Here is a 17,150-nt window from a genome sequence, read left to right on the forward strand (position 1 = left end):
CTGTTGAATCAGTGGCTGTATGTAATATTCCCACATGGAATGATGTCCTTTCAAATACTTTAAAACAAAGGTTTAGTGAAAGATTTTATGGGGACATCTTGAGTGCTGAGATTTTATGCATGGGAAGTGCACTAACAAAAAACAATAGCATTAGTTTTGAAACTGATTTATCTATTTATACTTTTCTATTTATGATGAAGACAATAGCTCATTCATAACTATACATCTCTCTCTATATCTACCCTCTGCTACCTAAACAAAACAAAGATGAGACTGAAAAAGAAAAAAAAATCAATCCTACTCTTCAGTGTCTACCATGTAGGTTATGTAAATACAGTTGTCACATTTAAATATCTTTACTCTTTTTTTTGCCTGCACATTCTTTAAACCTTCTTTTAAACAGTGAACACTGGTAACAGAATATTATATGACATGAGAAATGGAATGCACCTGGCACTAGTAATTTTAGAAGAAACTAGTCTCGATATTTATAACATCATTTAGCAAGCAGAACAGTTTTACCAGGCTTGGAATGTTGATATGAAAAAGTTCATTTAGTTCTTGGACTTTCATTCTCCATTGAAATGTAGTCAAAATTCAGAAAGTCTCCAATCAGCTAATGCATAGCAAACACAAAAGAGCCTACAGGACTCCTCTACCAGTAACTGAGATGAGACAATACCCTTTGATTCACGCTATTGTATTTCATATTAACTTTTTGTTATCCAGCATAGAATCTGAAAAAAAAGAGTTAAACAACAACTCCATACATTAAAGAAAGATAGGAAAAATTAGTCAACCATAATATTTTTGACAGTATTTCCTGAAAATAAAGGCCTCACCTAGTATTTACTTATTCTCTTAGCTATTGTGGGTTCATTTCAACTGGATGGATATACATTTTAATTTGAAGTGAATTGGTATGATAATTTTCATAGCACTTGAATGTTTTGATATTGTAGTTAATAATCTATCAGGTGATCTCAGGCACTTAATTACAATATGAAAGTAATGATTTTGGCTGATTATCCACTTTATGGAAAGATTCAGAGTCTAGGTAAGCAAACCAACAAATAATTAACCAATATTTTGGGCCTTTCAAAGTAATAAATTTTATTCTATTTACAAATAAAATAATTTGATGTAAGCCTCCCACTCTTCCAATCAATGTACTGTATTCTTTCCTTACACTGAGCCTGAACAACTTGAAATGTGAGGAGTTGTGTAACCAGCCCAAATTCTTATAGTAATCTTTGATTTCTAACAGTTGGGGCTTAAAATAATGTAACAGGGAAATTATACTAAGGCACTCATCTCAATATTTATATTCATATCTTTTACGGAAATATTTACACAGAAGAAATTGACGATACTCGTGGAGCTCTGTCAAGAAGCAACCAGCTCACAGAAGCACCAATGAATGTGATCTGCACGTGAGTGTGAATCAAAGCCACACTGAGAGTCTGAACAGCTCACCCTTTCCTAGAGTCATGCTGCAACAGGTATAATCTGTTGCTTATATCTATACTTCCAGTGATTTATAATTAAAAGTCACAATCACATTTTGAAGATGGAAGGAAGACTTAAAGAACACCTTTCCACTAGTGTCCTTATTTGAGTGTGGAAAAATTTAGACAGAGAAGGACTGAGGCGCTGTCCAGGAAGTACTTTCCTCAAGCCTTGAGCTGAGTTGAAGACAAATGTTCTGTGCTGGTGTGAAGGTTGCCTCACTTGCTCTGTGTGCTACTCTAGGAAGTCTCTTAAACCTGTTAAGAGGAAATTTTCTCAGCTGTAAAAATCTGGTGACCCCTATTTTACAGAGGTATTAGGAATGAGGTAATACCTGGGAAAATCCCATAAACCAAATGTTCTCCACAAATACACTGTAGTGTTGTTCTCCACCTCACTAGAGACTCAGTTTTAGTTCCATTATTGTTACTGCTATTATTTTGCCTTGCCGATCTTACAGGTTAAAAACCATTAAACAGCACAGGGAAATCAGGGGGTAAAATTCCAGCTTTTATAGATAGAAGCACAGCTGCCAAGGAAAGAATATCCTTTCATCTTAATGTACTTTGAGACTATCTGAAACCGTTAATACAGCTTGGACCCATCTTCTTGTTAAAAAATTTGTCCAAAGGAAGAAAAAAGTAATAATGGTATAAGGAATAATTATGACAGCTGCAAGCTTCCATAGTTGCCTCCACACAGTATTATTATTATTGGAAATGCTATCTGGGCAGTACCTGAGTCCATAAAGTATCAGGTGTCCATTTGGCAAGAGAAAAAAGGAAGGAATCAGATCAACATTTTATAAGTGGCTTGCATTTTTTTTGCACCTGTTATTCTACAATTTCTTTCAGTTATATTTCAAAACACTACAGTTGGGATCTCCTTGCCAACCTGAGATGGCATAAGCCTGGATAACAGAACAAAATGTGAGAAGGTTCTTTTGTCTTTAACGCCTGTTCAACAGTGAATCAGCCTCCAATTAATCTGTTTCTTCAGTAGGAGTTTAATAAAAGTCAAGAGCACACATGTTCAGGCTTGTTTAGTATTAAAGCTGTGTTAACATTATCTGTCTAGCCAGGTCAAAAATCCTGTGTAATTAGATTCCAGAAACCATTTAAAAAATTTTAAGGATTTTTCAATTTATTATGAGCAATTGATTATCTGAGATAGGGAAGTTTAAATCTAAAATGGAAGTACAATGAGAGGGATGCTTCTCATTAAATGTTCCAAAGGAAAAAAAGTTTGTTTTGTGGCCAAACTGCACATAAAACTCAATATAGTAGTTTGTTATTTTCTATCTGTTTATGAACCAGAAAATTCAGGATTGCTCGGCAACTCTTATTTCCATTCCACTGTGTGAGTGATGATCAGAATTGGTCATTTACATTCAATCATACACAGCATTATGTTTAGAGGGAGTGCTTAACCCAGTCATCTGTGCCTATGAACTGAATGTGCCTCAGTGTTTTCTAGAGGAAATAAACAACACTGCAGATGGAAATATAGGTTGGATTTATTTATGACAAGCCGAGGTAGCAAATACAAAGGCACAGAACTGAAAGTTTCTGAGACCCTACCAACACTGCTTATTTTGAGCAGTGGCAGAGGCAAAAAAGTCCCAGAAAGCCCAATGCTCTTAGAGTTTATGGGAAATGACATTTAACCCATAAGTGGCGTGGTACATTAACTTTGCATAAATCACTAAACGGAATCATCTTTACCAGCATCTCTTGAGTCCACCTTGGAATCATAACTGCTCAGACTGAGGAATAAGAAATCTGATTCTTGTTCTTACATTTCAGTGTGGGAAAATGAAATAAAGATGACTCATACACACAGGACTCTTCATGTCACTGTGAAACTTTTTACAGGGAGATTATTTCAAAGCTCACCATTCAAGGCAGAAAGCAGACATTTCGAAGAAGAAAGCAGTTAATAGTGATTGTCTATATTCAGCTTTCAGATTTTATCTAATTTCACAGAATATCATTTCTCCTTTTTTGATAAGTTGAATAATCAATTCATTAAATATATGACTTTATAGGTACCTATTTCCAATAACTGTAGAAGAATTCTCTAAACATTCCAAATGAAGATGAAGCATTGTAAGGTGGATCTGCTCATTAAGAAAAATTTAAATTAGTGAAATTTTATTACCACGATGACTTCCTGTACCATATTGGGTATAATGCATTGTAGAGCCCGTTATTGATTAAGTGTTAGTTTTCATAATATTCTTAATTTTGTCACAACTTCTTATCTATGAAAAAGTAATAATATGGGGCTGGGGATGTGGCTCAAGTGGTAGCGCGCTCGCCTGGCATGCGTGCAGCCTGGGTTCGATCCTCAACACCACATACAAACAAAGATGTTGTGTCTGCCGAAAACTAAAAAATAAATATTAAAAAAAAATTCTCTCTCTCTCCCTCTCTCACTCTCTCTTTAAAAAAAAATAAAAGAAAAAGTAATAATAAAAAAAATTTAAAAACCCTCCAGGATCATGTTGTATTTCTTTTTAATTTTTGTCTGTAGTCAATATAAGATCCCTATATGTCAAATACAGTGGCTACTTTCATATCTTCTATTCATTCAGAATATGTTGGATTGAGTGATTTTAATAAGTCATTAAAAATATTTTGAAAATGTCTGCCTCATGACAAATGATCCAAAATCTGCTATTTATAAAGTTGCCATAAGGTTTAAAATGTATGTTACCTTGGTCTATATAAGTTTTATTATTATTTTTATTTATCATTATTTTTCACATAAACCAACACTCTGCACAATTACTCTGCATGTGGAGATGGAATGATTGCCAAACCTTGTTTAGAGAATTGTCATCTGAGCCCCAGTTGTATTTTCTTGCCTAGAGTCTGTATCTACTTCTCTTCCTATATAGGTTGTATTCAAGCTGTCCCAAAGGAGTCTTTTGGCCTTTACTTTTCGCAGCATTGAAAATTTCCACAAACCTACCTTCAGGGAATTGGCAAGGACATTTCAGGAATTTCCCACTTCTACCTTCTAACTCTGGGCAAGTCAAAGTCTCACTTTTTTTTCATTGTCTCTGTTGTTAAATGTGAGAAATCATGAGATAATTCATGTATTTGAAAGAGTCATATCCATGAAACAATTGTAATCACTGTACTGAAGGCAGTGTGGCGTGCTCTTGGAATACTGGGTATTGAGGGGTTTCTATTTCTTGGGCGAAAATGCTTTAAATTTGGGCCTTGATGCACATTTAGAAAAGAAAGAAATATCCCAAAGGATGAGTTATATTCCAGGATATTTTCCTTTAGGATGAAGTTCATGAAACCATTCAGGGGCCTGGAGTTGCCATGGTAAATTAAAGAAAAAAAAATAATTAAATCCCTTTTACTTTACAGTCTTTGCATAGTGCTTATTTTAAACACCAATATGTTCCTTTTCATCAAATCATACTCTTCTGGTCTGTCATAACATCATTAAATAATAATTTCTGTAGTTGCTGTGGCCCAATCGAGTTGGGAACTTAACTTACGAAAACCCATAAAGAGACGATAATATGTTTCTGATTCAAAATGGCCATTAGTTAACACTCCTTGATGTTCTTTAAAATGTAGTCATGACCCAGAGAATAACCTCTGGATGGGTTCATGAGTCTATTGATACTCTTTATTAAAAAGTTTTAAAACAGTTAAAATGGGAGAAATTTTGGAAAATAAAACAATAAGAATATAACTATCTAGGTTCTTTTCATTGCTCTCAAACATAGATGAATAGCAAACTCAGCAAAACATAAACTGAATATGTAGTATTATTTCACCTTTGTTTTGATGAGGTCATCAGTACACATCTTTGATTTTTGATAAACATTTTAAGGGAGAAATTAACACAGAAGTTGACAGTGTCTAATGTGCAGTGTTGAAGATAAAGAGTTCCACAATATCAATTAATAGAATGTGAGGAAAGCTCATATGTTCCTTGGAACTTTCGTGTTGTGGTTCATATTTTGATTGGAATCATCCTCATCTGTCAGTGTACCCTGCTATGTACCATGTTCTTCAAGACTAACTTGTCATGCTTCTGCCAAAACCATCAATGGCATCTCATGGGCACATAGTGAACAATGAAACACATTTTGCTCAACTAATAAGGACCTGAAACACCCGATTTCTGCCTATGTCAGAGGCCTTATGTATTACCATACTCTGCCTTCCTTATTTCATTTCTTTCTTTCCATATATATCTTTAGGTGTCTCAAAGATGTCACACTCTCTCGTGCCACAGGGTGTTCCGATGAGATGTTATAGCTGTAATTCTCTCAGACTCTCTTCTCTCTTGTGCTTGCCCACTTATTCTCTTTTCCTAATATATATATCTCTTCCTTAGGAGAGCATTTTTTGACCCTCCAGAATAGGTACTGCTAAAAATAGTCTTTAACACTATGTCATGTGCTTTAATATGGCAAGAAGATCTTCTGTAGGTAATCACTTGTGTGCTACCACTGTATGCTGTGTTTTTCTCTCTGAAAACACTGGCAGATTTAATTATTGACTGAATACCCTTCTTCCAAGTTTGAACATCAGCACTATGATGTCATGAACTGTGTATTGTTCACCACTGAATTTTTAGTTCTAGGTCAGTGTTATAAGAGAATCTCAAAAATATCTATTGACAAAGTAAATGATCACTCTTGAAATTTCTTTCACCTCCTTGCCTGTTAAAAACCTGTTCAAGTCTTCATATTCAAGATGAAATGCAATCTTTTTATTGACTTTTCTTCTTCAATTTGAAGTCTTCTTTCATATTCTTATAGTTTCATGACCATTCTTTAATAAATTTTAAAACTTTTTAATGTCAACAAGTATATATTATTAAAATTACTGTATTATACACATTATATGCTAAAGGTATGTTGAGCTTTTATTATTTATGTTTGGTTTTGTTCACAAATTATGGCTGTTAGATGATCCAGTGTCTTTCAAACAAAGTACAGCAATTTTCCATTCTTGTTCTCAATACCCTCCTGTCTTCACGCCTCTCTTCTCCCAGAATGATAATTCTTGACCACTTTACAAACATCTTCTTAAGGATATGATACAGGCAGTACTCCTTTATCTTCACCTTGTCACAAAGTATAGCAAGGAAACCTACCAATCATTAAGCTGTTTTTATCACTCTCTGAAAATACATTTTACAACCCAATGTGGGATTGTACAGTCTCCTCAGCTCTACATATAAAAAACACTTCAAAATGTGAAGTACAATTAACACTTCAAAATGTGAAGTACTATATGGTTCATTGTACTGCATAAATCTACTGAAACATGGCTTCTATTACCTGGGAAACACCTTCATATTTCCATTTCTGCTGTTTTATCTTTATCATTATTATTATGAAAGTATCATATGAGGTTGGTGTCATGGAGGTAAGGCATTGATAATACAAAGCCAGGTTTCATCTAGAACCATGCTTACACTGTAAACAATTTTTCTGGCCTTACTACTTTTCCCATGTAATCACAATTACAGTACTGAATCTGTGGTTTTCAGTCTTTTTATTTTTATTTTTTTCAAACTTTCCAATAAGGAAGAAAGTCACTTTTTACTTTTGTTCTCATCTTGGCTGTCACCACCTCTTGAGTCACCTTGGACATCTTTCCATGCCTCACAGAGTAGCATATTTATGGTTGCTTTCATCTTTAAGTATCTATTAGTTTATGCAAAATGGTAATGAGACTGTAGCTTAAAGTTGTAAGGAAGTTAAGTGTTTGTCACAATGGATGAGCAGAGAAGTCCATTTCAAAGCTCTAATTAAGTTGTCATAGTGTATATTGTGTGCTCATTTAGTGATCACTGTATAGATGCATAAGTAATTAATAACCTCAATTTAAAAAGAGGTGGGGGTTTTTGAAAAGCATTAGATGATGTTTGCTGTCTTCCAACCATAGAAGCAGGTTGAACATGACCCTGTTGGTTTCTACCCTCTGGCACATAAGAGTGCCAATATTGACAAAGTTTACTGAGAAGCAATGCTTGCAGAATGGACATACTCAGTGGACTGTTCTTCCTACAAGCAGGCTGACTTTACAGTAATAGCAATTTGAAGTGTTTCTTTCTGTTTTAATTACATTCAAACTGGGAAAACAGTCCTGTGAAATACACCTCTTTTAATGGCCTTCCCCCAAATATCACTTTGTATTTTTTAAGTACCAATTAAGTAATAACATAAAATTTCTTGTAAACTATCTGGAGATAAATAATGGATAAATTGCATTCTTATTGGTAATATTAATAATGCCTGTCTAGTGGATAAGTCACTATCAGTGATATAAGTTCCAGTTTAAGGCATAAAATGCAATATTGAATATTTAAATCCCTGAATTATAAAATTTATAATAATTTCAATCTTATAATCTAGGTAAAAGAAAGAGAATGCTAATTTTAGCTATCTAGATATTTTAGGCTGCTTTAGCTAGTTTCAATTTTTGATTTTTATTTTCACAAACACAAAACTATATAGGACCAGTGACCTATACAAGAAAACATACTTTAAGTAGTCTCTTTTGAAGAAAGTAATTTATTTGGTAACACAAGTGAAAAAGCTATAATATGTCTGGAAACAGATCCACACTTAATTCTAGCCTCTCATTTCCTTCCTTTCTGCTCCTCCTTTTCCTAGATACATAGTTAATATATTGTCTATATTTTGAAGCATAACTTGAGTTTTTAAGAATATTTATCTATGAAGATTACCATTCTGAGAGGCACGTGTACATGTGTTATATATATATATATATATATATATATATATATATATATATATATATATATATATATATTTATTTTTTTTTTTCTTACTGTTTAATGAAAAAATAGATAATGATTTTTGTTGAAAACTTGACTGGTCACCCAGAGGTCAGAATCATATTAAGAAGCTATGTGTGCTATACATAATTTTTCCTATACTCCCCCAAAACCAAAACAGTGAAAAAACTCTCAGTAGGTTCATTAGTTTTCTATTAATGCTTCATTAATTCCTCATCCCTCTCTACTTGCTGATTTTGTAGCATTACTTCAAGCTGCTGAGGCAACCCCACTCACCCAAAACTATCCAAAATAAATCTCATTTGTCTCCTGTAAATAGAGTATACATGTAAATTGTACTGGCAGGTGATTATACTACAGAGACATGCTCATTACTTAACTCTGACTTTCTAGTAGCATGCTCATTTAATACAGGTAGAATTTAGCACTCAATAGAATGTGAAGTGTAATAAGTCTACTAACAAAAATATTTATATCTATTGACAAATATACAATGTACAATAATTCTTCCTTAAAACATTACTATATAACTTTCTATTTATATTTTATACATATTTAAAATATAATGTATATGATAGTCATATTTAAATTTTTCTTGAAATTATTTGAAAATAATAGCCTCAAAAATTTTATATAATCTCAGAGAATAAAAATACTTGGAAAAATATAATTGTGACTTTCCCACATTTTCTCATAAGATCTGCATAAAGTAATGGATAGAACTTACTTTGGAAACTGACCACTCAGAGCCTGATCAGTTTCTGTGGGCTCCTGTTACCTAATTCATTTCTGTCATCTTTTTCTGAAGCCAGTGGAACTCTATTTTATCCTCAGGAATCTCTTGGATAGCCTGTGTGTTAGTTTCTAATAATACATTCCTGTTTGTGACCTGAAGTACCACAAGAATAACCTTTCCCAGGTTCCAATGACAACATGATAAATGTCTTAGATCCGTGGTAATTGTTTTTGAAATGTGAATAAAGGCAATGTTTGCTCATGATTTCTCTTTAAAAAAAAAAAAGGAAATATACAATTTCGGTTTACGGTTGTGCTAGAAAAACCCATGGGTCTTCTTCGGCTATTCCAAGTCTTCCTTTTCTTAGGAAGGAGTATCCTGCTCTGAAAGCAATGGTGGGAATGAAATTATGTAACTTCTGACAACCATGTGGTCAAGGGCAGTTGAGCGCCAAGCAATTGTGTTCATGAGGTGGCAGGAAAAGGAACTGGTTGCAGTGTATGATTTTCTTTTGTAACTTTATAATTAGAAGTCAATTGAGTTAAGTGCTTGCTTAATAATTGGCCTCCAGACTGAAGGCAGGCTCCCCAAAACCAGGAAAATAAAAACTTTTATTGTGCTGCCTAGCATGTTTAGAACAGGGTAGAAATCAGATCTCGCCTCACATAATGGCATAAATGTTTCTCTGTGGTTGCATCTAACAAAGGTATCACATGGGTATAAATCAACGAGGGTAACATATTTTACTACAGTTAATTATCCTGAGTTATCCCAAGAAACTAGGTTTTATTGTGTAATCTGTGAGGAAATCTGCTGTTCCAGTCCTCAATCCTTTTCTCTGCCAGGTGATTATTAACTACGTTTTTGTACAGGAGAGAATTAATGCCACATACTGCCTAAGCGGCTTTGAAGGCAAAAAGGCCTGGACCTGTAATAACTTTTGTGCAGTGTATTCTTTCAGAGGACGTGAGGGAGCCCATAGTCACAGGGGTTTCCGGGGGCTTTCTAAGCCCTTCTCTACCTTTTATATTCTACCACATTCCACTTCCACTGTGAACTCTCACATTAACTCTCCACAGGAGACCCCAGGTAACTCTGCACTGGTGTCACCACAGACTGAGTAAAACCCTAGGTCAAAAGCTGGCCCCACAATGAAATCTGATTTTCAAGCCAGCAACAATCAATACGGCTTTAAAATTTGATAACAAGGAACTTTGGCAGAAAATAATCACGGTTGCTGTAAAAGGCAGAGGCAAATTTTCTTCCAAGTATTCAGTTTGTTTTTTAACTTTAGTTTGGTGCTTTGGTGAGAATATTTAGTTGTATGGGCATGCATGTGTGTGTGTGCGCATGTGTCTGTATGTGTGTCTGTCTTTTCCCTGGGTGCACTTGCAAATATCTACAGGGGGATCTGAAGCCTTTGTTGGAAATAGTAAGCACACTTGGCTGAGGGTTGGGGGTAAAGAGGGAGAAAATGAAGAGAGGGGGAACCAGAGAGCTGGGTAGAGCATATCCTGCTCCATGAATTTATTCAAAAGCATTTCAATCTGCGTGCACATCTTCATCACTTCAGCGATAATTAAATCTCAGCATCACAGGTGATGTCCTCACGCAGTCTCTTTCCCTGGTTCCCACTGGGCCAATGAAGCAGGCCTCCCCGTGAGGCCTGTTAGCACAGATCAGGTGGTAATGTGGAGGGACAGATGAGCTTTAGCTGACAGATGGCAAGATGACTTGGAAAACCTGCCCCCTTTTCTAGGATCAGGCAGCAGCTGACAGGTATTATTTCATAAAACGTCTAAAAGGAATCGCCAGGATCTTCGCATTAATCTGAGGATGCAACCAGCCATGTAACATTTATGTCAGAACAAATCTGTCTCTATGCAGGAGAGGGAAAGTGGTTTTTGATGAAGTTGTTCATAAATTTTAATATAATATGCCTAATGGTGTCAGATATAGTCTCATATCTCTTTTATATTTAAAGGCTCTAGTGAAACATAGAAATATTCAATCTTCAACAAGCTACTTTTAAATAACTAAAAAGTTAACCAAGGAGACCTTACTGCTTCTCTCCTCCTCTCTCTCTTTTGTATTTTCAATAAAGAACGGGTTCATCTGAGCTCCCTGTTTTTAAATGAAAATGATTTCAATGCTATGGAAAGCTTTTTGCCTGAGGTACCAAACAAAAGGAGTGGGGCAGTTGCAAAGTTGCTTTTATGGAAAACTTGCTTTCTGGAAAGGAGGAAACTTACCCAAACCCACAAGTAATCAGCAACGGCAGGAAGCCCCTGTCTTCTACATACATAAATAATATTTCACAACTTCTGGTGGGAAAAAAAAATCAACTACTGACTGGTTGGCAGAGATAACCCTTTCATTAAATGAGCTCTCCAGGCACCTGACATTTGAAGGTTTCAGCCCAAATGAATATGTGGGGAATTCTACCATCTGGATGGGATTTGGCTTTGTCTGCCCCATGTGTATTTCCCAAAATAATGGTGTAGCAGGGTACAACCTAAGCCTCCATTTGCATTTTACCTACTAAATAGCAAACTCACTTTAGCTCTAGATGTGCAAACTAATATTTCAGCATCAAACTTTCTAAACCTGCCAGGGAAAATGCTGCCATCTTTCTGTTTATTTGATTGTTAGGAAACAGGGAGAAACATTTATTGTGATTGTGTTTAAAGAGGGAACAGTTTCTCATCTGTAGACCTTTTTACATTGTAAGATCGCCTCTTTAAGTGCCTTCAAGGATAATCATGAAGTGAATTCATGAGCATAACAGATGCACAAGTAACCTGGAGAGACGTGTGTTAACAGAGATGGAACCATCTCCATACACCTCATAATCACATTTTCACCTGCCCATCTGGTACAAGCCTGGGCTTATTAATAAATGTACCAATTATAGAAGCCTGCCATTTTTGTGTTTCAACACATACTGAATATAATCTGTAAATAAGAATAGTGGCTTTGGAGAAAAAAAAGACAAACATAAATATCAAGATGTTTCTTTTAAAAAATTTAAATTATGGAGGCCTATGAGACAATTTCACAGTCTACCTAGAGACTTTTTAAGGACTATGTAGTCTGAAGTCACCTAAAATACTAGTTTGCCAAAACTTTTTTTGGAAGTAAATTCTCTATTTGACATGCCATAAAATGTACTAAAAATTCAAGTGTCTTCATGCAGATATTTATATTTGCATTATAACATAATTGAATTAAACCTTTAAATAGTCAAAAATGGCTCTGGCCTTTGTGAAAATTCTGATTGTTTACTCAATATTAAACATGCAAGCAAATTATAAATAAAGTGACTATATAATTTAGATCTAATCATCAATCATTGTAGAAATACAATTAACTGTAACCATTAGGATGGTTGCTTGATTACTTTAAAAAGTGAACTGAGGAATCCTAGAATCAGAGATACATTATACCTATCTAAGTCTATAAGTTTAAAAAACACACACACACACACACACACACACACACACACACACACATATATATTTTACTTGCCAACATTTTTGTGTAGGGCTGAAGCCTTTCTTTGCATAAGCGTTGAAACTTGGGGGTTTGTACTCTCTTCTACACATCTATTTATAACTTAATGATTATAATTTCTATTTTTTTCTTTCTTTAGAGTAAAAATTCAATAATCCATACAAACTAAACTAAATGCAGATTCCTTCTAGACCTTTTTTTTTCCAGCTTTTCACAGATGTCTTGCCCATACCCAATTTGGAACAATTCCTTATAGCACCGCCTTTATCAGCTCTTACAAAGCATTTGACTTTGGTTTCCATACAAACAGCATTTTCCTTTCTTTGAGCATTCTTATTTCATCAATTGATATAATATTGAATTAAATTATGTATTGTATACATACAAATAATGTGAATGATTTGAAGGACAAATGAAAAGATTTCTTATTAATACCCCAATCAACACTTAGGCACAAAATAATACAGGAAGATCAAAAAGTAGACCATCAGCTGTGAGAATTTACACTCTGGTGTAGGCATCAGTACATGTAACAAAAGTAAAGGGAAAGTACAGCTAAACTTGGAGGCACTTGAGTGAGACCATCTAAAAGATCTTTGGAATATTTGTTTCTATTGTGTGTGCTTTCTCTCACACTTCAAGATAAGGATAGTGGCAAGGATGAACAGCACCAGCTAAGAACTCAATGATTTTCCCACTTTCATGGTAAGAATCAGTGGATTTTCCCCCAAGATTTAATTCTGTATTTTATTATTTTTATTCAATGGTTTCTCACAAAGCCGGGTCCATACATAAAAATTAGTAGTTTATTAGATAGCTCTTTACCTGCTCTGTTTGTACATTTCTTCATTTGTAAAATGTCAAATTCCAGCTTATTTTATGAATTTCATGGATTACTATATGCAAAGGACATAGAAGAGGGCTGATCCACAGTGTAAAATTAACATCTGTGTTATCAAAATTATTGTCTCTCAGCTTTTATTTATTTGATTTTTTTTAGGGATCCATTCATTAAAGACAACATCTAATAATAAAAAGGAGATTCCTGAATTGCCACTTACAAATCTGGACCAACTGTAGCTGCCAAACTGTAGCTACCTTTTAATAAGCATTAAGAATATTTTCATTCAATATTCATTAATGGTCCTAAATTTCCTTAGTTGAATTATTGAACTTCAACTACTACAAAAATTTGCAATTTTCATGTTAACAATTTTATCCCCCCACTCACTGATTGAAGTTTTCTAAATATTCCTGCTATAAATATTATATCATATAGCAAAGTAGTAAGATTATTATATATGGCTGGGCCCTGTTATGTATATGCTTTGTTATGTATGTTTGTATTCTGAAATTGATGCCCTCCATAAACAATTTTGTAAGCGATTCTGACCATTTTGAACAAAGAACATGTACATAAGTAGATTATCCTGCATTGTGTGTGTGCATATGAATGTATGTCTGCTATTAACTTTTATTTAGGACATTGCAAAAAATAAAATATAAGAATTTCTGTGTATCCCTTAAAGATATTTTCAAGATTTTTCCACCAGAAGACAGACCTATTATTTATTTATATTTTCTTTTCTCAAACCTTGTTTTAGGAAAACTGATTTTTCTCAAGTTAAATTGTACTTTCTTTTTTTTTTTTCATCATATAAGCTGCTTCCCTCTGTGATGCTCTTCCACCATGATGTTCTGCTTAACCTTCAGCCCAAGAAATGAAGTTGGCTGTTTGTGGATTGAGACCATGAGCCAGATAAACTTTTCCTCCTCTAAATTTGTTCTTTTCAGGCTTTTAGTCTTTTAGTCACAGCAGTTAAAAAAAAAACTGACTAAAATATCCTCATTATGACAGCATTACTCAGTGAAACAACAATGGGCTTTCAAATAAGACTGATCCAGATTTCAAATGAGGATTTCTGTTGACCAGTGGAGAGAGTTTGACAAATTATATGCTTTCATTGAAATTTAATTTGGGGAAAATGAATTATAAAAATCTAATAATAAAATGATTATAATAAGAAAAAAGTCTAATTTCTCTTTAAAAGATTATTTCATATATATTTATTTTATTTATGTGTGTGTATTTTCTTTTTCTGTAGTGGGGATCCAAACCAGGGTTTCATGATTGTTTAATTAAATGAAACAGTCTAGTAGTACACCTTGACAATAGCTGTTTCAAAGTTCTAGTATTGTCTTAATATATTGCATGAGATCAATATAGCTTGAACAGAAAATGTATTAGTAATTTAACATAGTTTAAATAAATAGATTAACACAGCATGAATAGATAATGTGTTCTATCCATGGATCAAATATCTACATTGCTAAATGCAAATTTGACTTACAATTTTATGGGAAATTTTGAAAATCTGGAAGAGAAAGTTGGCCGAACTGAAATCTATTTAAAATCAATAGCTCTGCATTTCATGGCTACCTTCTCAAAATGACTTTTTTTTTAAATACACCAAGGGACTTTTAAAAGTTATATGCTGTGCAATTAAATGGTATGCAAATTCATTTTAAGCTGAAATGTTTGCTTTTGGTTGATGTAAAAAAGAAGAAATGGATTTTACATATTTTTTCATTTTAAAGAAAAATTGGCATAATATTTATGATATTTATACTCTGATATGGTCTATAGTTCACAAAACCACAATTTAGGATAAAGAAGATATAAAATATGATCAGTGAATACTATTTGAAGAGCATAAGTATCACTGAATTAGATTATGCAAATGAGCTAAACAATATACTATGAACATAGTTATAAGATGCTTTCCTACATAGTATGCAAATGTGGAAATTGCATTTGATTTAGGACCAAATTCTGCCATTTTTAGAATTTACTACCATCAGTGTTCATTTTGCATGAGTATCTATGCAATTTCTTTTTATTGTTTTTTTTTTTGGGGGGGGGCTCCCTTGTTGAGTGTTAGAAAGTCTGGATGTGTCCCTATTTATTTATAGAATAAAGTATTATTTAAATATTAGCTATTTTATGTTTTTCATTGAGTATACATTTAATTTATTCAACTAATTATCATGATTAGTTAACCACTGTTATAAAGTTGTAATGAAGTAATGCTGGGAGCCATCAGCCAAGTACGTATGACAATTTCCTTGCCAGCGTACCCCCATGTTTCTTTAGTGGAAGGACTCATGGAAATAGGACATTTTGCAGGACATTGTATGTAAGGTGACCTTGCTCAAGGACCAGGGCGGATCCGTGTTTAGGGTGTTCCCCCTTTAGAATAGGGCGGTTTAGGATAATAGGAGATTAGGGTGTTCCCACCTTTAGAATAGGGCGTATCCTGCTGCTGAGTTCCTCTTGAGTTCTTAGGGATTAAGACAGTATATTTGGGAGACAGAAGCCCATGTGGGTGGATTTGGGCAGAGAGTGGATTGGGCAGATAATTTGGATTCCCCCAGAACGTGTTTGTAGATGGCCGGTGTGAGTTTGGGAATAAAGAATTGCTGTTTGAATCTACAAGCTGTGTGGAGACTCGTGATTTGTGCCCAGCCAGAGACTGCAGCAAAGTAAACTAAACAGTCAATGTAAACTGGAGAGTGTATCTGGATGAAATAGGGTTTACTGGACAGCTGTTTCAAAGCTCTATTTTCTAATTTAAATTAAATAAGTGGTCCTGAATTCTATGGAAAAATGGCTTTTGACATTCTTATCAACTGCTTTCTTCTACATCCACAGCTAAGTGTACTGAAATTCCCTTGATTGAAGTCTTCAAATGATTGTCATATATCTTCTAATTGTTCCTCCAGTGACTGTCATCGTTTGCATCCTCATTCCGTCTAATCTATGGAATTATCAATCTTGTTCCTTCTTGGGTTAACATCTCCAGTGATTGTGATGGAATCACAGAAAGTTCTAAATTTCTTAGTAAAATATACACATATTTTGAAATTCCACTTTCTTCCACTTTTCCTGATGAATCCTATCCTTCAATTATAATAGGGGACAATGTCTCTGAACACTTCTTCCCCTTATCTCCAAGGGGCAATATGTACATGATTATTTAAAACTCAGCTGAGATGTCATTTGCCCTAGAAATCTTCCTCTTTGCATCAATGATACACTAAGTACATCTTTATTTAACTTACACTATTTTTCATAATGCACTGCAATTTATTTTGTATTTTTTATTTACCTCAATTTTATGCTTTCCAAGGATTTTCCTTAAAGTATGTGTGTCTAGTTTTAAATGCAAGAAGGAATAAAAATTCTGAAGATACATAGTGCTAGCATGTATATGTCACTTTATCAGTTAAAAAACCTTAAACAATCTAAACATATCTCTCTTGGAATGTTTGCATTTTGTTTATTCACCTTTCAATGAATTCCCCTTCCTGACTTCAGGCCCATAAATTAAAATATATGTGGTCCTTTCAATTTGCAAAATTATCTTCTAATTATTTATTTAGTTGAGCCTTATAATATGGCCATAAAGAAGGTGACTGGCAAATTCCAGCACAGTGAATCCAAACCTATATTTAGATGATCCAAATTAATGCTGTTTGTGACAAACATACAGTGGTTTATTTTATAAACCCTCCTAATAAT

The sequence above is a fragment of the Callospermophilus lateralis genome, chromosome 11, assembly GCF_048772815.1.
Source record: "Callospermophilus lateralis isolate mCalLat2 chromosome 11, mCalLat2.hap1, whole genome shotgun sequence".
Classification (NCBI taxonomy): domain Eukaryota; kingdom Metazoa; phylum Chordata; class Mammalia; order Rodentia; family Sciuridae; genus Callospermophilus; species Callospermophilus lateralis.